The sequence below is a fragment of the Phasianus colchicus genome, chromosome 17 (assembly GCF_987193195.1).
Source record: "Phasianus colchicus chromosome 17, bPhaCol1.hap1.1, whole genome shotgun sequence".
Taxonomy (NCBI): Eukaryota; Metazoa; Chordata; class Aves; order Galliformes; family Phasianidae; genus Phasianus; species Phasianus colchicus.
In genome coordinates, this window is record NC_143452.1 from 4,260,832 (window position 1) to 4,283,224 (window position 22,393).

The 22,393-nt window shown below is 40.9% G+C and overlaps 1 long non-coding RNA gene across 1 annotated transcript in view; it reads left to right on the forward strand.

Annotated features, from left to right (window-relative positions):
* The window catches only part of LOC149915592 (uncharacterized), an 88,728-nt gene extending 66,689 nt beyond the window's left edge, over positions 1-22,039 (forward strand). The window contains exons 2-5 of the long non-coding RNA XR_016471879.1: positions 5,968-6,021; positions 6,124-6,235; positions 18,783-18,930; positions 20,709-22,039. This is a non-coding gene — a long non-coding RNA (uncharacterized LOC149915592). The remainder of the gene's footprint in view (positions 1-5,967; positions 6,022-6,123; positions 6,236-18,782; positions 18,931-20,708) is intronic.
* The last annotated feature ends 354 nt before the right edge of the window (positions 22,040-22,393 follow it).

A 22,393-nucleotide genomic window follows, 5' to 3' on the forward strand; every position in this document is an offset into this window, starting at 1 on the left:
TCTGGGCAAAAAGGCATCAGAGTTACGAGGTGGCTTAAGTAGTGAAATACTTGTAGAAGATTTGCGATGGACAACTCTCACCTTCTCACTGTTCATTTATCTGTGGGTAGGTGGGGCTAACCATTACCCATATGGTTTGTCTACAGAGTAGATGCCCAAATAACTGGGAAAAGGCCCCCAAAACCAGTAAAGATCAGTTCCCAGTCTCACAATTTTAGACAACTTATCCTCACCTTGTGGTCGACTCTCCCAGACCTCATTTCCATTCCCTAAAATCCCAATTCCATTAATATCTATCTCATTAATCACTTTCTCTGCTGTTGCCTGTGGAGGTCTGGAGAAATTTACTGTCTTTGTCACATGCTGGAGCTCCTCTTTCCTCAGCTGATCTCCAACACGAACCGACCGCCACATCCCTGCTTCCCCCTTGGCTTTCCTGGCTGGTGTGACCATGTGGCAGTGTGCTGGGACGTGCTGTAGGAGTTCTGTCACTGCTGTCAGCTGTAAGCCCTGCATGACGTTGCCTTCACCAGCGAGCCTGGAGACGCTGATGGTGAGAGCAGAGCTCAGAGCGCGTTCACGATCCTCACCGTGGGGCCGTGGCTGGCTCTGTGGCCGTCTGCTAGGTTTGCACTGAGCAGGAACGAAGCTGTTCCCATAAGAAAAAGCCTCACAGTGGCAGCACTTGAGGGGGTGACGTTGATGTGATTGATAGGTATTCAAGCCGGTAGGCCGCGTTCGGGCCGTGCGTTTGTTTGTGTAGCGCTGGGAAGCATCTGTATCTGGCCTCCAGCCCCGGAGGATCCGTGTGAAAGCCCTGATAATCAAAACATGTTGCCTACTGGCAGCGCAGCATTAAAATCAGGCCTAATGAAGGGTTCTCTGTCGTCTCTTGGGATTTGCCTGTCACACCGAACCCTCCTCCGTCCAGCTGGGAGGAAGCCTGGGGATGAATGTGGCAGTGACAATGAGGCCCCATGGCCCGCTGCTGGGCTGCTGATTTCCATATTAATGTGCGGCGTCCCAACTGAATGCTGGGCAAAGGACAGTACATCTTTAATTGGAAATATAAAGGACTGCTCATGGCCCGGCTTGAACTGGGAGGATTTATGTCTCTCCCTCTAGATGGGATTGAAGGGAATGGTATGATTCACTGAGCGGAGTGCACGTCGCCTGATTTACTGCCCATCATTTACATTCCACTAAAGTCAATCAGTGCAGAAGGTCATTCTGAACCTGAATTTTTTCACGTTAAATCTTTTCTATCCCAGACTTAGTCAGGCCGAGCGAGGCACTAGGCAACCCAAGCTGTTTTTGAGGTTGTTAATTTTAATTCTTCGATTAGGAGAAAGGAGACTATAAAAAGAAAAGAAAAATAGAAAATGCTTGAGAGTCTGTTGGCAGAGTCCGTGTATGTGATAAACTCAAGCAGACGCAACAAATAGTTGCTTCCCTTCTATAAAATCTGTACTTGCATATTTGTTGTGAGGTTGATGAATTCCTTATGCTTGGGGTCAGAAAGGCCAGCGGTGTCTGAATCACAGACTTGTGCAGTCCTTTGCATAACGTTTTGGCCTGTTCCCATTCAGAGGTGAAGGATGACATGGTTTGGATGCTTCTTTTTCTTCATAATGGTGCTTTGCACACAGGTAACCCTGACATACTAGTTAATACGTTGAAACTATTCTAACGTTTTCATAATAAATCAGCTTCCAGTAAGCTGTGAATCTTCCTGCAGTATATTGACAGTTTGTAATAGAAAATTAGGACCAGAAATCTGTATTAGTTGTACAGTCTGGTTTCCAAATGTAATGTGCAGTTTAACCTGCAGGCTTGGTGACAGCTTTTAAATAACTTCGTATGAAGATGTGAACTGACACAACCAGAAGTACAGCTTGTTGATTCACTTGCACAATCTTGTAATATTACATATGACTCTGGGTTTTGACAAGTTTACATGTAACCTCTAATTCTTACTCAATGTATTATATAAAATGATGGCAATAGAGGGTGTTTTTGCAAGACTCTGAGTAAATAGGAGCTGAATTGAGATATGAGCTTGATCTTTTTTCCTGTAATCCAGCTTTGAGCAAATAACACAAAATAAGTACGAATGTCAGTCTGAATTAAAGTGAAACTTCAATTACATTTGAGCAGTGTACACTTAATAGGACTCTTGTGGTGTCAGTAATAACTCTAGAGACAAGTGTTAAAGTGTTATAGCAGAAGAGCAAGTAATTTGAAATTTATTCTTTATAAGGTATTTTGCTACAGTAAGAGAAATTTTGGAAAAATCTGTTATGTTCTAATTCATCTGCTCGAATTATTCTTTCCTACGTTCTTTTCTTCATGTTTTGAAATTTTGAGAAATTGCTGAAAAATCTTTTGCTGGTGATTGTTCATTAAAGAAGACAATTGTGTTGGGTGTTCCTTTAGACAAACTGGTCGGCATGGTTGTGTGCTGCATGTGCTGTGAGCTGCAGAGGGAAGTCCTGTAGCTGACCCATGGAATATCAGAACAAGACTTGTGTGTAAAATGTACACAGGTTAGCACCAGATTTGTGTAGAATTGTTTGTGTTTTCTGTTGGTGAATGCTTAAACAAATGGCTTGGTATCTTTGGGATTACAGAAGCAAGTAATTTTTAAAAGCATAATTGGCTTTCTTCCTTGGGATGAACTGGTGAATAGCCTGTTGTCCTAATTAAGTAGCCTTCCTGATTAACTCACAAGAGCAGCTTATTGGTGACCTAAGCCACTTAAACACTTCAGGAGATTATTGCAGCTTAACCGTTTTAGGGTCTTTTTAAAGCTCTTGAAGTACTTACCAGCATCCCTAAACCTTTCAAACCTACAGGAGCAGTAGTCATTCACCTGACAGTTCAGCGTGAATAAACCATAGCATGCAGTTCCTCATGATAGCAGACTGCCTTTGGTATTGGAGTATCTGCATTGCATCGTTGCAAATTGTCAAAGATAATCCTTCATCTTTAGTGCTCAAAAATAGTCAGTAGCGTGTGCCAGGCTTCCACCTGAAGTTCATTGCATGATGTTGCTGCTTCTGTGAGGCAGAAGTGGCTCTGGTTCTTGCTTCTGCAGCTTTGCTGCCTGACAACGACACGTGTGAGAGCCTCTGAAAGAAACTCTGAAACCCTATGGGTACCACCAACCTTGCTTGGACGCAGTTTGAGGTGAACTGCAGGGATGGCATCCGTCTGCTTCATGGGGGGAGCTCACCCAGTTGCAGGGTGCAAGATGCTCCTAATGAAGCAACAGCAGAACTCCTGCAGCAACTGTTTCATTATAGACAGTTCCACAGATTGTCCAAAGTCAAGTCGCTGGTTGTACTGACCTAAAACAGCACCTGCTCTCACCAAGCTGTCAGAGCCCATAGCTTCTCTCTTTGCCCAGCTTCTGAAAGCAAGCCATGCAAGGGTGGATTATGGGGAACTACCGGTTTTGTGACAGAGGTTCTCTTCCTGCTTATGCTAGACTGGCAGTAATATCCTGACTTCAGAGACTTCTCTGGAAATGCTGAGTGGGCTTACAACAGCAGTTTGAATTAGGTGAAGCTAGCATAAAATGAATTGTGTGGTTCCTTCAAGTCTCCATCAATGTCTTAAATTCTAAGCATCTCAGAACAGCAGCAAAAAGTGATGCTTCTCTGCAACTCCTGACAGTATTTGTTGAAGGGCAGTTGTGTGGGGGTTTCTTTGTTTGCTTTCCTTAAAGAGTTTCCTGGGGATAAGAAAAGATCTCCTAGGCTCACAGTGCAGAGGTCGTGCTGGCTGTAGAGGCTGCAGGCAGTGAGCAGGGTGGTGAGGTCCTTCTCCAGGCCTTGCTCTCAGCTGACTTCTACCTTTATATTGGATTCATTCTCAAGCCTTAAATCGCTAATAATTATAATTCTGTGGCCTAACTTTATGCATATTTCATGTGTAAAAAAGAACTATTTGTGCTTTAATACAAATATAATTATGTGTCTTGGCTGTGGGAAAGGTTGCCCTTTGCTCATCGGTGCAGGGATTACTCTCATTTACATAGAATCTCTTAGTGATGAAAAAAACTAATTCATCAGGCTGGTGTTCCATGCTAGACTAATGCAATTTGTCTTCTTGAGAAAACTGTTCTCTGAGTGTTTGGGGTCACTAGAGATCTTGTATAGTTAGTGCAAGAATCCATTCAGAACTCTAACATAGATATATTTTTTTCCTTGGGTTACCTGTGAATATCTACTCTTCATTCATAAAATTAAAGAAATCCCGTGGCTTGAGGTTTACATTTTGTGCATGGTGCCTGGGTCCTGCCTAGTCTGTGTGTTATTGCAACCCATCCATGCATTGTCTGAGAACGGTCTGGTTTTGTGTAAGACTGTGCTCTCCTGTTTACTTGTGCATATGAAATGCCACTGCACAGCAATCCTAGGTATTTGGGTAGCCATACCCTGTTTCTTCTCCATGTGTGTGTTTTTTAAGGACCATCCAGGTATACCATTTGTAGGTTTATTTGCAGAATAAATTTTTTCTGTAACTACATATAGTCGCCTTGTCAAAGCCCTGAGTCTGCTTGGATAATGACTGTATGACTTGTGCCAAATGCTAATGCTAATTTATTTTTCACAGTATTGCAATAAACTTATCCCAAGAATAAGAAAGTAGCAGTGCATTGGCAGGGAGCTGTGTGGAATTATCTGAGCTCTGGTATGTAGAACTTACAAATTCTTTGAAATTTCTACTTGGAGTTATCAGGTAATGACCAGCAGCACACGTCCTGCACAGCATGTGCAGCTTTACATTCCTGCTGTGTAAATCCTAAATCAACATGTATGTGTGAGTGGTTGTATCAGAGGCTGTTTTAGAAGAAAGCAAAAACAAACAGACAAACAAACAACCATCTTATACGTTCTCAGAAGAACCAAAGAAATAATATGTGTTTGGTTTTTTTTAATCCTTAATGCCCTTATGATGGCTGTGGGATTAAATACCTCCTTTTTTACTTATCAAAAGTGCTAAGAGTGTGCGATCTGTTCTGGGATTGGCTATGGATTACAATTCAGAAGGATGGTTATTGAAAGTTTTTGAAATTTTTTTGGAAGTTGATGTTGTTCTTGTCTTGTTCCTCTTCAGGAAAGGTTGTGGAGAATGCTATGCTCAGCAGAATAATAAAAATAGAGCAAACACCTGTCTTCAGATTGGCTCTGTGAGTGGTACAAAAACAAAAAACAGGAGAAAAAAAATCCTACCAAAATGCTCTTTAATGTGTCAGATGTGTGTGTTTAAAATAAAACGAACTCTGATCTTGTATATTCCTCTTATATAGGGTTTCTATTGTGAAACTCAGATCTCTTTGGGATGCGCTGGAAGACCAGGAGTTCCAGAGGGATTTGGCAGCTCTTCAGTTGGGTGGAATCCTACAGGTGTTCAGTGTGGATGTTGTACTGCCTGAGGCAGGGGGTTGGAGCATGATGATCCTTGAGGTCCCTTCCAACCCAAGCCATTGTGTGGTTGTGTGATTCATATGTATGGAAAATAGATCTGCAGTCCTCTGGACTTATAGACATCTTCTTCAGTTTTGTGAAGTGGGAGCAATGAGGTTTTCCTTTTCCACAGGATGATGGTTGATTTTGAGACCCTTAGACGTATTTAAAGGCACAAGTCTCACTAAACAAACCAAAACAGAGGCAAAATAATTTTAAGCAACTTTAAACTTAATGAACATGGACACCAAGTGTATTTTTAGAAGTGTTGTTCAACTTCAAGCACAAGTATTTTGCTACTCAGTGGGATTACTGTGCGTGAATATTAGATAGCCTTTCATTTATGGCTCAAAACCCCAAGTGCTCAATTGTTCAATGAGGAATGACTTGCACAAACCTCCTTTCTAAAGGCTGTATTATATCGTGTTTTATTTATGTATGGTCAGTTATGGTTGCATAAATAGAATAATGAATTGCATCACCTTTTTGACAGCAATAACACAGGATGCGAACAGAAAAGAACTGGTCCCTCTATGTCCAGGTCCAGGTGGGTCACAGTGTCTTTCTGGCCGTATTCATTGAGCAATGACAACATTTTCCTTTGTTTGCTTTTCTTATGTCAATCTTTTGTGTTTCTCCATTTTCTTAGCGTGTCCGTGGACCAGTGTGAAGAGCTGTAACCACAAGGGAATTGGTGTAGTTTAAAAGCTGTTTCTGACTGGTCAGCCCAAATCTCAGATCTTCTCATGTTGCTTTGCCAGGTATGTAAGGAAATCAAGCTTAGCTTAGAAGGCTATCTAGGGCCAGCATTCTGGTGTATTCAGTTAGGGTATTTCTCAGAAGGAATGCATGGAAGGAGCATTGATTAGAGTCGAGGTAGGGAAAACAAAAACAAAGACAGCAACTGAAAACACAGTTAAACAACCTTACTGGCATAAAAAGTAATTGCTGTCTGAACAATGATTTCTCTTACTGACTTTGGAAAGACACTGTTATAGATGCATCTAAATAGGGATAAAACTGAAGGCAAATTATCTCAAATCCATGTGGTTTTTTTTTTTAAACTTTATTTAGAATTGACTCCACTACTGTTTAGATATTAATTGAAATAAGTTGAATCCTTCAGTTACACAACACACACCTCCCAGGTCATGTAGAAAAACACAAAGTTATTAATAATCTTCAGTTTTCTCTTTTCTTTCCTATGGAGGCCATATCTCTAGCAGATGTTTGAGCAGTCCTTCCTAACACAGCCTCCACTCAGACACTGAATGAGTTTGCTGGGTCTATTCTTTCTCTATCAAACAACTTTTTGTGTCTGTCAGTGTTATACCCATCATCTCATCTTATAGGCATTCCTATGTCCTCTTTAAACATGACTTATTATATTTGGCCATGCTGAAGAGTAAGTTTAATTGGTTACATTCCTGCACGTGCCAATTACCAGTCAAACTACTGAAGTAGAATTGTCCAAATTATAAGTAGGTGTGCAAATAAAATTGCATGCTCTTGAATAAACAACTCTGAGACTACACTGCAGGCCTTTTTTTTTTCCCTTGGTTAAGTCACTGTATCATTTTCTGCGATGCAGAGCTGTGGTGCAAATACACAAAAATAGTGGACTAATCCTCTTTGAGAGCTGTTTTCCTATGCTCTGTTCTCATCCTTCCTTTATAGTTTCAGTGCAAGAATGTCAAATGGAAGAGTCCTTAATGCTGAAAAATCACTGCTTTGATTGGACTTGAATCATATAGATCAGCCGTCAGTATTCAATGAGGACGAGGTGTTGCAGTTCAATAAGCAGTGGAGGTACGGATGACCCTGGTATGGGATGTCTATCCATCATTGGGTGATTGATACCACACACCCAGAGGTACCTTGTAGAGTTAAAGACCCCTGAATAAGGAGGTCTGAATTTTTTACTGGATGGCTTGAAATGTAAGAGGCTTCTCTGCTGCTTGCAAGCAGTATTTCAAATTATGGCATTGACATAATATAGAGCAACAGGCCAGAAAGAAGCAATTTCTGTACAAGCCTACTTAGGCAACAGCTTTAAGCCATGTATTTCACGAGCTCCACTTTGAAATGATAAGTCATGTCTGTAGGTACTTTTCAAAGTTTGTCTTAGTTTCAGTTGGGACAGAATTATTTTCTTCAGAGCGCCTGGTATGATGCTGTGTTTTGGTTCTAGGAGAAAAACAGTGTTGATAAAACAGCAGTGTTTATAATTTCTGCTAAGCTGTGTTGTACAGAGCCAAGGCTGTTCTCAGTGAAGGACCCAAGGAGCTGGGAGGGTACAGAATTAGGGCAGCTGACTTATAGTGGCCCAAAGGGATGAACTGGCCATATCACATCAAGCAGAAGGAGTTTTCAAGGGAGGTGAGGGTTCATCTCTCTCCTGCTGCTTGGGGGCTAGCTAGGCATCGGTCAGGGGATGGTGAGCAAGTGCTTGTGCATCATTCATTACATACACTTTTAGTTATATATATGTATTTGCCATAATTATCCTTTTCTCTATCTCAGTAAGTAGATTTATCTCAACCCCCAAGTTCTACCTTGGTTGTTTTTTTTTTTTATTCTTTATTTTATTCTTTCCATCTCACTGGAAAGCAGGGAGGAATGAGTGAAGGACTGTGTGGTTTGTAGCTACCTGCTAGGTTCAACCACAACGTCACAATACTTGGCTACTTTAATCTTTAGGTAGATAGCCTGAGAATCCTTTTTGGTAAAATGCACAGAATATGGGAAAGTACAAAAGCTGTCTGATGGGTTTGGTTTTGTGTGTGTGTCTTTTTTTGTTTTTTTTTTTTGTATGAAGAAAGCAGAAACTAATCGAATTGATTGTCACGAACAAAGTTACTGAAGTCCAGTAAGAATGTGAGAGGTGAATGGCTTTGTAGAGATTGCATGTCTTAGTCTATAAATTTCTATTTCGGCTAAAGAAGGCAGGCTTTTTCTCTGTGAAACTACAAAAGACACATTTCTTTCTTCAAGCTCCATCCCTTCCTTATTTATCTACTCAATCCATATTTCAGACAAGCAATCAAATTCTCTTGGGGGCAAAATTTTGTGCATCTTTGCTATCATTCCAATGTGATTTGAGTCACAATGCATTCTTTTGCTTTTATTCACAAGTAAGGATTTTGGCACGGTTATATCTAGTAATATCTCTCAGTACTATGAGTTCAGTTCATCCTTGGTGGACATATGCATCTCCTTTGTCTTGAAATTTAATTCTTGGAATTTAGCTGGTCAGTGTAGCTTTTGCCAAATCTTCTGTTTTCAGCATTACCAGAACTGTGGGCAGCCAGAGTGGGTGAACATCAAACAGAGAGGTGAGCAGACAGAAGAAATACTGTGGGAGATTATTCTGTAGTAATTTGGGCACATTTCAGCAGTTCAGAAGGCTGATTCCAAGGCCTTGTCTTGTTTTCTTGGCCATAATGTCATGCTTTTCAGAACACTTCTTGCAGATAATAACTAGCAATTATAAACCTTTAAACATTGTGGGCATGAGGTTTGTGTGCTTTTTTTTTTTTTTTTTTTTTTTGCCTTTTTTTCCTCCTGTATAATTTACTTACCCAGAAAAGCTCAGCTCAAATCACATTTACCATCTGGAAATCTGTGTGGTCCAGCTCTTCATTATTTTATTAAATCCATGAGTGAATTCCTTGATAATGGTGTCTGCATGGCTGATGCAGGGTTGCAGTCCTTGTACCCAGAAAAATTCTGTTGCAAAAAAAAAAAAAAAGAAACAAAAAAGCTTGCCTGTGGGACACCCACCGTGTGGGCCATCCTCTAGGAAACTCTTTTTTTCTCTCCTGCAAGCTCATAGAACTTCTAAACAGTAAAGCAGTGCAACCATTTTGTAAGAAGGGCAGAGAGAGCCCCAGGGTTTATAGACACTAATCTCAACTTCAGGTCTACACGGGAGCAGTCCTTTTCTGTCTCCTAGAGGAACAAAACCTGCTGGAAATCATCCTGTGTGCAATCTGATGACAATCTCAAGTTGAAACTTCTGCTCTTGTCCCCAGATCTCCTTTGATCAAGCTCCTCACCCCTTGGCATGGATGAGTGAGGTGAGGAAAGCAGTTGCAGTGGAATTGACTGCATTTCTCTGTACATGTGCACTCAGTAACTGGTCTGACCAGCGCAGTGTGCAGTTCATCTGCTTACCTGGGAGTTCATTCTATTGCATAGAGATTAGGTTCTTCCAGTTTTCTTGGTGAAAACAAGTTTGTCTAATGCTTTTCCCCTGTCCATCACAGCTTTGCACGTCTGTGGAATGTGAGAGAGTTGAAAAGTATAACTTTCTTTTATGAGCAGGAAAGAGGTCATTGAAGTTCATGAAAGTCCAGTAATTAGCAGTGTGTCCTCACATGATGTGAGAATGAAGAATCCACCTGTCAGTGACATACGAGGCATGCTTTTGGAGCCGGTATGCTTGCAGGGATGTAGAGGAATAAATTCAGCTTTTTTTCCATAATGGCAGGATGAGGAATGAACTGTGGCAGTCTGTCCACTCCCTCCTCCCCTTGGTTTTTCACCTTTCACAAATGCAGGGTTTATTGCTTTAAGGAACAAAAGAAATCCCACCTACACTAACTTCTCACAAGTGTGCTGTGCATTGAGTGATGCTGTAGAGCTGTTTTCGTGTGGCTATTGGATAAAGATCCATCACCAGCTGACTGATATGTGTCCCACAGGTACCACATATGTTACCTAATGACCAGTCACTTAATTATGGACTGGGTGACATGTTTATAAGGGTGAACTTTAGACTGCTATTAGAGAATGGACAGATGAACTATACCAGTGCCCTCCGGGTAGACTTCACCCAGACTCTTCTGCCTCTGTGGACCCATTACACAGTAATTAGGGTGGATTTTAAGTAGGATGCAAGGAGTTAAATGACTAACCTTATTACTGCTTCATTTGTCACTGTGGTAAGTGCTGCTTTGAGGGAGGTGGCTTGGAAAAAAGTGAAAGAGAAAGAAAAGAAGTGGAAGTGTAATGTGCCTTCTTCCCTAAGTCCAGACAAGGAGAACAAGAGGATACTTTAAGACTGGAAAAGCTTTGAACAACCTGATTTTTGTTTTAACAATGGAAACATCCATGAAATGATGTCGGTTGCATGATCGTGTTCCATGAGAATGGTTTTTCATGCTAGTAATTTCACAGTGCTAAGAACAAAGTATTCATCTTGTGGACACAACTATTAATTTGGATCACTGGGATCTTTTCAGAAAATGGTTTGAACCTGTTTTTATTTTTTATTTTTGCCATAGTAGGAGGTGGATGCCAGACTGGGACTCAGTTTATCTTGACAGGGAGTGTTTGGACTCTGCTCTCAGAGATAGGGTTTGGCTTTGGATGGGGCTGTGTGTGGCCAAGAGGTGGATTCGATGCTGCTTGTAGGTTCACTTTCCCAGAGATTCTGTGCTTCTATACCCAGGCTAGCTACAGCCCTGGCCTTACTCACAGTTGAGCATCCCCCACTCTCCTGGGTCTTTTCCTGTGTGCTTCAAGTGATGAGGCAAGCACCCGTGTTTACTGCCAGCCACTGACTTCTGGATGACCGTGGAAGTGTTTACCTTTCCTGCAGCCTTTGTGTCAGGTGTAAAAGTTATTGGAACAATATTTTTGTCTTTCTAATTAGTTGCAGAGAAATTTTCTTGTGGAGGGGAAAGGAGTAGTAATCTTCATTAATCTATCGTCTAATTGCTCTTATTATCTTGAACATGGCCTCAAAACATTGAGTCCTTTGAATCAGTTATTCCAATAATGTCACCTCCTTATTTGCAGGGTTTATGCAGGGTGACTGCTTGAGAACAGATGCCCTCAGTTTTGTTATTTTCCTTCGGCTGAGTCTTTTCCAAGTAGTAATAATAGCAGGAAAAAAAAACTGCAGGGCAGGTTTACCTTGTTCTTTAGGAGACAATAATTGCTGCAGGGTATCTCTAATTGAACAAATGGAGATAGATTTGAACTTCTCAACCTGTGCTTTGCACTGGCTGGCTGGGAGCCAGTTCTGATCCAGAGGCCATGTAGGTATTTTAACCAGCGATGTGCATGAGCTAATATGTCCTGCTAAGATATCTGATCAGGCTTGTAAATGAGCTGAATGTAAAGCAGCTTTTTTTTTTTTTCATTGATTGCATACATATATCAGCAGCATGTGCACATGGCTGGGCGCTCATTTCTGCATCTGCCCGTGGTTTTCTATGGGCCACCTGCATGCTCCAAGAGGCACATAGGTGTGACCCTACTGTACAGATGCTCTAGTGTATCTAATTTTTTTTTAGAGCCTGAGGTGTTAAATGTCTCATTAAATGCGCTGTGTATTCTGCAGGACTCCTGCCTTTTCAGAATTTGTTCAGGACCTTTCAGGGTCAGCCTTATGGCAAGAAAAAACAATTATTGATACCAAAACCCCTGGAAGTTGGCAGTATTTTTCTCTCTGTTGGGGCAGGTATTGCTGTAACCACTTAGAGGGTTTAGAAACTTTTGAAGATTCTTTGCCCTTCCCTTCTTCTAATCTCTGTTTATGAAAATGGTAATGGGATGAAATTAAGTACTGAAATAGGTTTAAGAAATTTTCCCCTCTCTGAAAAAAATAAATAAAATAAAAAGGTGCAAAAATACCTGGAAGACGTAAAACACGTGGAGATCTAAATCAGGTTTTTGTTCACCTGAAGATCAAAGTGGATATATGGATTTTTTTCCCCTTTTCATGTGCAGTTATTAGGTACAGTGTATTTTTCTTAAAACTGTGGCTTTTCAGTCCTTCTAAAGAAGCAGGGATGTATTCTGGAACTCAAGCTTTTCAAATTTCCTAGAGATGGCTACCAAAATATTGTTTGGTTTCAATTTACTTTCATCTTTTTTTTCTTTTTTTCCTGAGGATGTTTTAGAGTAGGACTTATATACCTACCCATACAAACCTGCTGCTGTTCTTGCCAAGTGATGCTGGTCTGCCTGCTCCTCACTTCTGCACCAAAGCACCGTGAGCTTGCACTCAGTTGTATCTTGTCTGTCTGCACTGTGTGTGATTGTATATCCCAAACCCCATCTTTTGGCTGTGGAGCCTTCATAAGGTGTCAGTGGTGGATCCTTCGGATGACTGGCAGTGTTTACTGCAGAAAAAGTCATTGTGGAAAAGCCAAACTGCATGCCTGAGATTTTACAGCAACTGAATACGCAGCTAAAAACCCCAAGGTTTTTAATTTGATTTTGGAAAATAGGTCAGATTAGTCTTTGTTTGTTTAAAAATATCATCATGAAAGTGGATTTTTTTGTGAAATACCAGTAACAGGTGTTTTATTCTACTCTGTCTCTTTGGGACCTTATATTTGAACTTGATCTCTTTTCTATTACTGGCCTCCTCCACATGACTGTCTTGCCATTCATGTCCCAGAGCAGCTTGGGTTTGGAAGTTTCCAGGTAGCTGCTTTAGCTGCTATTCACCTCAAAATATCAACTTTCTAGCTATGGCATTAGGGCCCACCGCTGCAATGTGATTTCTAGGCATTAAGTTTGGTGACAGAATTCCACTTTGTGTGGTGTGCTGGGCCCCCTCTTGAGGCATCCTCCTGTGGCCAGGGGGTTTGGAGGCAGAGGGCATTGAAGCAAATGCTCATATCAGTTGATTTTCCTGGATTTCTTCGAGTGAAGGAGGATCTGGACTTTCCAGGCTTTCTATGCAAGGTGTTTAGGAAGTTTTCCCATTGGCAGGTGCAGATCAAACAGCTCAGATGAGATTGCTAATAAATATCTTGTAACATGGTGTGATTGATTCCCGCTATCATCTGTGAGCAGGTGACTCCTGGGAGCTCTTATGCAAGGGATGCTTCAGTCTCAGATGTATTGCAGCCCCTTGTTTGTGGGCTATAGCATAAATGTATGGTTTTGGTTTTTCTAAAGTACTAAAGTAACTTCAGGAGCAGATTAGTTATTTTCTCACAAAAAATAATGATGATGCAGTAATTTGGTTTGTAGGAAAACATTTCTATCTGATTACAAATACAAAACCTGTTTTCAGTCACAGAGAAAGACTAGAAAAAATAAATTTAAATATTGGCCTGATATTGCAAAATCATTGTATTCCCTTCCAGAACAACATTTAATCCTCCAACAAATTACAGGCGGAAATTTTTCCAAAAGACTTGCTTATTAAACAGTCAAAATACCAATTACGACTTGTTGGAAAAATGTCCATCTTGAAATGAAAAACATGTTAAACTTAATGTCACACTTGATTTAATATGAACGAGTAATTTTGGGGAAAAAAACAATTTTGCCGGAAAAGAATTTGACTATTGAAACAAGCCCTAATCTCTTTTACACTTGCAGCTTGCTTTGTTATATTTAACAAAACAACAGGGAATTTCAGATTTCACCCATCAGATTGGACTCTTTACAGACCTTCAATATAAAATTCAAGATTTTCCATGGCAGAAGGTTTTGATTTTGTTTGGAATGTTTGCAGCTTCTTAAATTTTACCCATTGCTGCAAGCGTAGAGATGCAGTGGGTGCCCAAACTCTGGCTGAAATCACCTGGGGGTAATTGATACTTGTGCAGACCGTGTTGCTGTGCATACATGGCAGCTCACTTCTGTTCATACACTTGGCGTGACAAATTACAGCAAGTTTCCATGCTGGGTTTTATGCCGTTCTGTGTGCTGTGTACCCTGCAGCTGTTTGGAACTCGTCTGTGTGCCAAGAGGTGGCTTCCATTTTAAGAACTATATAGCCGAGTTTACTACCGCTATCTACAAACGAATGAAGGTGGGTATTTTCTTTGCCTTAGCAAGGCTCAGCAAGGAGGAGAAGCAGAGTGCGTGCAGCTGGCAGGGCCGTGTGCTGGAGGTGCAGAGAAACCCGACCCACATGGCAGCCCCAGGAAATTCCACGGCGGGGTTGGAAGCTGGTACCCAGGAACTCTGGGGTTGGGAAATGAATTTCAGATGGCTCTGAAATTTGCCTCCTAGATAAATAGTCAGTGTATTCCAAAATGAGCATGTAATTTAAAACAGTGTGGGGCATTCAGAGAATTAGAAGCCAAAAAATGTTGGAGTGGGGCGGGGAGTGAAGAGAGAGAGAAAAAGAAAAAAAAAGGTAATTTGAAACTGTGATTTAATGAAGAAAACCCAAGACCAAAGTGTTGACAGGAAAATTCAGTCAGTTATCAAGTCCAAGGGTGTCAATGAAATAATTAAAAGCACACAGTTTGAAATTGCTCCGGCTGCTGTGACAGACGTGGGGTTGCCCTGCATAGTCTGTGGTACTGTTATAGAATAACATCAATATTAGGGTTTGGGCTGAGCCAGAACTCACAGGAACTCTGTGCTGGCCCTTCTTTTATTATTTTAGCCAGCAATTCATTAGCGAGGCCTGCCTTTGCTAATGACCTGGGCAGGAAAGCCATGTTTAACTTTATCCTGATGCCTAATCAGAACAGAGATGCCCCAAAGAAGATGAGCGTGTGTAGGAAGTCACAACACACTGCAGGAAAACAGTTTCAGTAAAATTCATTTCTACTCTAGCTACAAATTCTAAGAAACTAAAACTATATTCCAATTAATAGCCATTAAAAGAATGAGTGGAAGTGTCTGAGGACCCTTGCTTTTCCTGAGAGAAGTAGGATGCCTTAACTTCTGCTATAAATGGTCTCACCCCTCTGCATTGGGAACTTTTATCAATTTCTAAAAATGAACTTCCAGTCTGTTCTATATTGATCACCTTCCCCCAGTCGATAACAGCTGGAGTGGAGGTGAGCCCTGCTTGAAATGTACGTTAATGGAATTCTTGGAGGAAGGGGCAGGGCACAGTTGGGATGTACAGTTAGAGATTTACATAAAATCTTCAATTTCTTTACAGTATTTTAGGCTGAGCTTCATTTGCAGTGTTACTGCTTCACAAGCCTTAGATCATTGATGCATGCTACTTAAAACTAAATTTTGTTTTTATTATAATTGAAATATTCATTGGAAGTATTTCTTATGTCACGTTCATAGTTTTCATGCATTCTTTCTACAGGAAAGAAAACTCTAAGCTCCCGGTAAGCACAGTTTAAATCTCATACAGTAACATTTGAGTCCACACAATTTCATGATCCTTGAGGTCCCTTCCAACGCTGGCCATTCTGTGATTCTTCTGTGCTGCTTCAGCCTTCAGCAGTGAGTTAGGAAGGTGGCTCCTGCTCTGGTTTGCTCCCTGTACCCCAGAAAACCCATTCCGTTGGTGGGGAGCAGTTCGTGGAGACTCATTTCAGGATGCTGGTTTGCATCAGCTGGTGGTGAGGGGGAGCTGGGCGTGCTGGGTCTGTCCTGCTGTGCTGGGAGAGCTCCGGGTTCTCCCATATGGGCAGTGGGCTGAGGGCAGAGATCTGCATGTGCTGCTTGTGGAACTGCATGGCTACAAGTACTGACGTGTTTCGGGATGTATGTTTTATAGCACAATATTTATAATATCATTATAGATTGCAGAACGCATTCTATTATATATAATAGCACGTATATAATGCATTATATGTTTGCATGCGTATAGATGTCTATAAAAATTTGGAATACATCTTCATAGAGATGTGTGCCTGCACGTATGCATATTCATCGATCTGCACATTACTACCCAAACGAGCTTCATCGTGGAGTGGGGTTGAGCCGAGGTTAGATTTCAGATAATCTGCGAAAGGAGTTAATTAATTGTGAATCGTTTCTCCTGGAAGTCCAAGGTGGAGAGCCCTGTGGTAACAAACGGCACCCAAGCAAATCAATGTTTCATTAGCATGTCTATGGGAGATGTCTGTTCTGCTTTGCACATAAAATGAAGCGGGAGCTTTCATCTCCCTGCCCTCTGCCTTGGAGAGGCAGTAAGTGGCTTTGTTCATTAAACTCCAAACTTTCAGGGGTGTGCATCCCCCTGCGCTTTTTCCTTTGCTCTAAGCCATTCAATCAGTTGAAAAGGAGGCGACCTCCATTACTGAGGTCCTGCCAGGTAGACGTTTGTGTTCATAATGCATTCATTAAAGCGTGCCATATTTATTTTTGGTGTAAAAGAGAGGGAAACATTGCTGCAAGGAAGGGCTGGAGTGTACTTTCCATATTTCTGAATGTAATTTGTACCTGTGAATTTCTGCATGCAGGTTTTTTGCAGAAAAGTGCCCATTTGCACGTTGTTTTTTGCAGCATCCGAAGGCCACTGAAGGCACAGCTGTTTAGTTATGCCTGAATTTTGGTAGTGCAACTTCCTACACTTTCCAAGTCTAGGTGTGATGATTGTGAGGAGGTGGCAGCAGCGTTTGCACCAGTCAGGGACAGGTCTGAGAACAACAGCATGAAACGTTAAGTGTGTTCCTGACATGAGCAGGGGGCAGGGGATGCTGTATTTCTGCTGAGCAGCACCAGGTTTGTTCTTTTCCAAGCGTAACTGGTAATGCAGTTGTTACAAATACTTGTTCTACGACTTCCCCAGCTGATGATAGTTTTGTAGCAGCCTAACTCTACCTCCTAGCTATTGGGGATGATGAAGCCATAAATATCAATAGCATTATTATCTTCTCCAGCAGTCACAGAGCTGCTAAGTTAACAGAATTCCACATCTTATTTGAGTCTTTTTGGGCCCCTTTCTGCTTGCTTGTATAGGAGCAAATCAAAGTATACCAGCACATGCTTCATTTTAAAAAGTACTGCCTGTAGTACTAGAATTAGGCCAAATCCACCATTGCTTAAGTAAACAGGATGTGATTCTGAGTACCTTGCTGTGATTCCTAGCAGCTATGTTATAAAAGGAATGTTTCTTCTGTGTTTTGTTGGTTTTCTTTTTCTTTCTTTTTTTTTCCTTTTTTTTCTTTTTCTTTTTCTTTTTTCTTTCTCTTTTTCCTCCCTTCCCTTCTCTTTTATTTTCCCATAATCATTGTGTGCTCCAGCTCATTAACCAGTAATCATCCTGGGTCCATTAGCCAGATATTGATAATGTATGTGCTGTTGCCACTTGTCATGACTTGAAATTTTGCATTACCTGTATATTTTCTTTAAACCCCAGTTTCTGTATCTGTGTTGTTAATGAGATTTTTAGCTGTATCTTAAATAAATTCCTGGCCCACAGGCTCTCCAATGTAGATATGTAACTCTAAGGCACCAAGGAAGATTTAAAAGTAGAAGGCAAAGAGAGGGAGTCCAGAATATCATAATTTTTATGGTATAGCTGTATTATTTTTGAATCAATTCATGTAGCAATATTTTTATTCTAACTTGAACAAACATCACATACCTGGGTTTGTGTCTTGAATGCACCTTCTTTATGTGACACATTCTCACTGTGGTTATGAAGAAGATGAGTACAAAGGAAAGCTAAAACAGCATTTCCCCCAACCTCTGACCCTTCCCACCCTTTCCGGTGTTCTTCTTTTGTGAAGCAAACAAAAGCCCCAGCCCTGGCCACTTGTTTGGCCAACACATGGTGAGTTTTCAGCATCAGGCCTTTCCCAAAGCAGTTGCAGAAGAGCTTTGTCCTTCAGGATGTTGTGCTCCTGAAGGAGACTTGCCATGCTAGGTCTCCTTTTGGATTCTCTCACTTGGGCCCAGGTAAGCCTTAGGAGCAGCAGGAGATGTTTGTCACAGGTGTGGTGGCACATTTGAGAGCAGCTGGTTGGAATGGCTTGGCACTGGTTCACTAAGAATGAGGGACCTCTGATCTGTTCATGTTTAAATGTCTGGCTTGGCTTGAAACTTCTGCAGCAGCAAAGCTGGAAACTGCCCTGTTACGATAACAGGGTCATAGAATCATGGAATCATTAGGGTTGAAAAGACTACAAAGATCGTCTGGTCCAACCATCAACCCACCACCACCATGCTCACAGATAGGATTCCTTGTGGAATTCAATCCCTTGCACCCTGGCTCATAGGACTTCTAAAAATGTCCCCATTTTTCCTGTGTATATTAGCCAATAATGTTACCTTCTTCTGTAGCATCATCTTGTTCTGCTCTTAGAGCATATGTGATAGGAAACTGTGGACAAGATCCTCAATAAATTTGGCTAAATAGATTTAAATTGAGTAATAGGGATCTCCATTCAATTGATGGTATTTATGTGCAGCTATTTCACAGCTTGGTTTCTTGTTTGTTTTTTTCCACTGATTTTCCATCAGCGTAACCACAGTGATGAGTAGTGATTCCTGATTTTGTGTGAATGACTTGCTAGGATTTCTCAACAAGGGACTGCACCTGAAGCTCTTTATGATCTAGAAGCAATTCTTCCAAAGGAGTTTTCAGGCTGGGGAATAATTATTTTCTTTCCATCCCAACAGGCACTGGAGAGCTGGTGATTAAGATGGAAAACTGAAGATCTTTGACAAGGTTGCTCATCAGAATCTCGGTGCTGGGTTCTACTTTGCCTAACCCAAAAAAAAGGATGTGTTTATCAACTTCAGCGCTGCCTCAGCGTGATTTAAGTGTGTAAGTTACAAGTACTAACCGTGTAAGAAACAAGTACTGTAATTAGCCACGACTGTACCATTAGATCTGTATGTGTGTAATTAACAAAGCAGGTATTTCTATGTATGTGACTCTACTTATCTGTTCACGAAAACTCCCCAACATTTTCATCAGCATATTCAGGTTAATTAAAATTAATTCTGTTTGTATTGACTGCCTTTTCACTTATGCGAAGTTTGTGTGTGGCTAGGGCCTTCTTCCCTATAAAATCCATAAAATTTGCTTCAGAGCTGGGGGAAAGAGGAATCAGAATTGCAGACTGTTTGAAATTTAAATCAGAGCAGTGTTGGTCAATAGGATCAAGGTTACAGTGCCCTGGAAGACTTTGACTGGGCACTGCCAGGTACAGACTGGTGACAAGGGCATTAGATGTCAATTGAATGGAATTCTAGGATTTTTGTTCTTTTACTTTGGGTTGAATGCTGGAATTCCTGGCTGGAAACTCATGGAAAGCCATATGGTAAAATTATACAGGTTTGTTTTGGGGATGATGTTTCTCTTTTGTAGAGGGAGAGCACAAGACCACTGTTTGTGCTCTGCAAACGCTGGGATTCCTCAGCTGAGACAAGAACTTTTACAAGAGACAATAACATATTACCCACTAAACAAACACAAAGCAAGATACAGATGTCCTAATGAGCCTGCAGTCTTAGTAAACGGGACCAAGTGCTCTATGTGAGAAGAAAAACGTGTGCATGTGAATGTGAGGTGATCTTCATGATGAGCACATTGAGAGGGTGCCCTGATCGCAGATCTTGCAGCTATTGTTACAGGCTGTCTGCAGGCTCAGGAGTATGCTTCCTTGTGGCATTACTCTTGATTTACATTCCCTTGGTTTATTCCCCAGGGAGGGAGATCTCTACAGGGTGTAAATCAGGTTTTTCTTCTTCTTCTTCTTCTTCTTTTTTTTTTTTTTTTGCAAGTCTCTGTCTCATAATTCTTTCAAATGTAAATCTGACCATAATTCTGCAACAAGGTTGGATTCTATGGCTAATCACGTAGCTGCAGGCTTTATATCTCTGTAAAGCTTGAGGCTGTTTCTGTAGAAATGTACAGATCATCTTCCAAAGAATAAAATAGTAATGTCCTGTATCATCCAGTTCATTTTTCCATAAGCCCTTGTAAAGGTGAACATATTTTGGTTTGTTTATATAACAATTCCGTCATTTAAAAAGTAGGAAAGTGAAATGTGGGGATATTTTTTTTCCCATTAGAGCTGAATTTTAATCTGCTTCCTTGACAAATGATGCTGATGGTATTTTTCCGTTCCTGTCTACTCCCAGTAAGACTGAACTATATGCTTCTGTCTGTCTTGGCTCTGATAATGTTTTTGTACTAACATAACATAATGCCATACAATTAGAAATTATATGTTAGCTGTTAGTCATAGCCCAGTGAGTTTACATTAGACAAAAGAAATTAAATGGGAACTAGAGGAGACCTAGTAAGCGCAGTTTATGGGTTTTTTTTTATATTCAGAAATATCACATTTCTATTGATGAGCATCATTTATGTCTGTATGGGGGAAACTAACTGTGCTAGAGGCAAAAGAATTCCTGGTCATTTCTTCACATTCAAATCATGCATAGTTTGTAAATGCAAAGTTAAAATAATTTTTCCTCTGCATGGGAATTGATGAGTTGCTTTGAGAATTTTATGCACTCCCCGAAAGGAAATGGAATTTTCAGTTGTGATTCTCTGTAATACTAAATGATGCCCTGCAAATTGTTTTGTTCCAGGGAGTGAGAATTCAGGATTCACAGAGGCTTCTTGTGCAGTTGTCTTGAGGGGAGCATCTCACCTGGCACTGCTGGGTTGGAGCAGTGGCATTGCTGGCCTAGAACCTGTGTGCCTGCTGGTGATCATCTGCTGGAATTGCCTTATGCAGAGGAGCCTGAAGGACCTGCTGTCTAGAAAGTTTTCATCTGTTTCATTAGAGATGCACTTGGGCCCTCAAAACACCACCTGGGTATGTTTGCAGCTCTTCAGGTATCTTTCTCAACCCTACTGTTATTTGCTCCTTTTACTTAAACTTTAATACTTGCTTCCAAATTCTTATTTAACCATCCAGTCTGGAGTGGAAATACTCGTAACCTCCAGAGCTTGTGTGCTACTCTTTTCCTTATCTGCTCACTATCTGCTCAGTTCTTTCTTATAGATAGTGTTGCTTTGCAGAATCCCTACTATTCCAGGTTTGACCAATCCTACAGCTCAGTTAGTGCAGCTTCTTTGAAACAGAAGGGACAATCTTGGAGGTACTGCAGACAAGGACCACCGTACAACTCCCGTGTCAGTCCTTAGCAACCAGAGAAATCAGCAGTACTTGCTATTCTGCTGCTGAACGAAAGAAACCAACTGTGCTTGTTCTGATGAGGTGGATAAATCCCTGCAGGAATGACATTGAAGCCACTGAATTTATTTCAGACAATGTTACTCAACATGAAACAAACGCAAGTCCCTAAAGTTGAAGGATGAGCACTGACACTTCAGCTGTCCCCTTTCCTGCAGCATTGTTCAAACCACAGTTCTGATACGATCTGCTTCTTCTGTATGTCTGTGCAGAACAGAGAGAAGTGGCATTTTTGTTAAAGGGAGTACTATGGCTTATTGTGGGACCCCAGTATACCTTGCAGAATTAAAACCAAGTGCCAGTTTACTGCAAATGGTACTACATTAACATGTTGGCTGTGTTAAATCAGGCCTCCTGGTTTACATTTGTATAAAGTTCCAGTCCAGTTTCTCCAAATGGATACACAAGACTGTGAAATGTTTCTATTAGGAGTTTTTTTTCTACTTGGTGCTAAGTGCCCATTGTGAACTGGAGTGCATTCTCATTTTTAGAGATGCCCCAAGGATCTGCCTGTTATGAACATTTCCTGGCTCAGCCTCCTTTCATAATTTTTTCTCTAGTCTGCAGTTGGTTGAATTACTCTGTTTGATAAAATCTTTGTCTCCCTCATACATGGATGTCTTCATAATATGATGGTCTATGTAAGAAGGCTTGGAAGTTTAGATTTTATTGGCTAGTAAACATATCCATGATCCTTTAAAAATAAAATAAATTGTCCTATCTTTTTGGCTGAAGTTTTCAAAGCCACTGTGAAGCCTTAGATTAGATTCACCTATTGCAACAGCGCACCAAAATTAATTAAGTGGTTTGGAAACTCTCTGCCCTTATGTTTATCTTGTTTCTTACTTCTGTGATGTTTTTGTAATACTACTTTGGATTATTAGCAATTGCTGACAGATCCTTATTGGACTGAGAGGGTAAGAGTAAGAGAGAAATTTGGCTTTTTCTGTATTTTTTTTCTTGACATCACTTATAGAGTAGTGGTGCTAGTAAAACTTTTGTGGGTTCAGTCTGCTTGATTCCAGACCTCACTGTGTACCTCAGAAACACAAAAGTCACAGAGTTTTAGTGCAT